This window comes from Palaemon carinicauda, chromosome 17 (assembly GCF_036898095.1).
Source record: "Palaemon carinicauda isolate YSFRI2023 chromosome 17, ASM3689809v2, whole genome shotgun sequence".
NCBI classification, from domain to species: Eukaryota; Metazoa; Arthropoda; class Malacostraca; order Decapoda; family Palaemonidae; genus Palaemon; species Palaemon carinicauda.
The window spans coordinates 23,890,832-23,893,147 of NC_090741.1; positions in this window are offsets into that span (position 1 = coordinate 23,890,832).

The window sequence follows — 2,316 nt, forward strand, 5'->3', positions numbered from 1 at the left end:
GAGAAGAGAAAGAGAGAGGGGGAGAAACATAAGGCGATGATGTTACTGCTAACATTTTTTTTTTCAAACAACTAGTGGCTTCAGGATAAAGCAGTGAAGTAGAATATATAAAAACCGAGTGTATAAATTGCTTTGGAGTTCCCAATTCTTCTCTGAAAACAATAATCCCGGAACGGAGAGACGAGAGAGAGAGAGAGAGAGAGAGAGAGAGAGAGAGAGAGAGTAATATTAATCGGTAGTTGAATCGGTGAAACTGCACTTCTTCTAGGAGAAGGACACTCCAAAATCAAACCCTTGTTCTCTAGTCTTGGGTAGTGCCATTGTGTCTATGCCATGGTCTTCCACTGGCTTGAGTTAAAGTTCTCTTGCTTGAAAGCACACTTGGGTACACTATTCTATCTTATTTCTCTTCTTGTTTGGTTAAAGTTTTTTATAGATTATTTAGGAAATATATATTTTAATGCTGTTACTGTAATTTATTTCTCTTATTTCCTATCCTCACTGGGCTATTTTCCCTGTTGGAGCCTCTCGGGCTTATAGTCTCCTTCTCTTCCAACTATGGCATGTAGCTTAGCAAGTATATTAATAATGATAATATTTGTGAAAAAGATTCTTATTCCATACTATTAGAATCTTTCTTTTAAATAATGTAGGAGTAGAATAGTGTAAAAGAACGTATAAGAAGAATTTCAAAATGTAAGAAGTTACTTGATATCGATTTATACAGAAAAGGACAAGAGACTTTGTTACTGATACTCTTCTTCAGAAAAAAATCTAAGAAAAAAAAGAGTTGAGATGGGCAGGGCATAAAGGAGAATGAGAGATAATAGATGGACAATAAGGATAACAGAATGAGTCCCTTGAGATTACAAAAGAAGCAGGGGAAGGAAGAAGAAGATGATAGATTGACGAGCTAAGAATATGTGCTGCATAGACTGGCGTAGAAAGACCATACCCAGACATAAATTGGAAAGACAATTCTGAGGACTATGTTCTACAGTGGACTAGTAACGGCAGGGTAGAACCATCACCAATTCATGTCTGGGGTTTCCCCAGTTTTTATCAGGACGCTGGCCACTGCTGATTGGTGATGGTGGGACACTTGCCTGATCTCTCACAGTAAATCAACTAGTACACCTTTGCTGACCTTGGTGACAAACCTCTTCCCCAAGTAAATGTATTCCCACGTAAGGAGGGATTGACATATATGTATATATATATATATATATATATATATGTGTGTGTGTGGTGTGTGTGTGTGTTTGTGATAATAATAATAATAATAATAATAATAATAATTACGTGTTTGTTCGCGTGCAGCAACATTCTTACACGAGTTCATGCGGAATTATACATATGTATGGTGTACATGTGTTTCTATATATGTATGTTTACAATATGGGCATGGTGTACAGTATATCTACTAGTTACATTACAGTTCTGAAAGTTTTCATATAAATATTACTCAATTATCACTATGTTCTGTTATTTTATATGTTTATATGAAGCATGAATCAGGTATCTCTCTCTCTCTCTCTCTCTCTCTCTCTCTCTCTCTCTCTCTCTCTCTCTCTTTTCAATAAAACTGCATCAAGAAAAGCCAAAGAGTTTCCAAATCATAAGTGGTTCATTTTGGCTCCACTCGCTTCGTATATCATTAGGATCTCTAATCCGTTTCCACCAAAATTGAAAAAAATTACTAAACACATGTTTTCTAAAGGGGAGAAATGTCTTCATGTTTGGGTGTATACTTATTTTTAAATCTTATGAAAGCCTCCAGATGCGAATACTCGCGTTACTCAGGTTAGATTGCCTGTCAAGTGTATTTTGTTTGTCTAGGAACTTCGTTTTTGCATGATGTAACAATGCAAATATTAGACAAATTTGTGGTACACCAGATCCTATTTTATAATTACAATTATCGATAACAAAAATACGATTAAAATTGATAAACCAAAATATTCACTATGTAATAGATTTTTAATAATTTTTTTGAACAAAAATAACTTTCTTTTTTTTTAATGGTAAAAAAATTCATGTAAAATGTAATTGTATGGCCATTTATCTTCTAAAGGCTTGAGTTATCATAATACATTCATTAGTTAGTAATAATATTAGGATGACTACTTAGAATAAATGGTAATCTTCAATGCATATCAATATAAGAAGTATTAAGCTCATACGATATTATGGTCGAAGCAGTGACCCTAATCAAAATATGCAGACACAGGGAAATAGGTAGAGAGAACGCCATCGTAACCTACTTATATTCAAATTGTTATGAATATATATATATATATATATATATATACATAT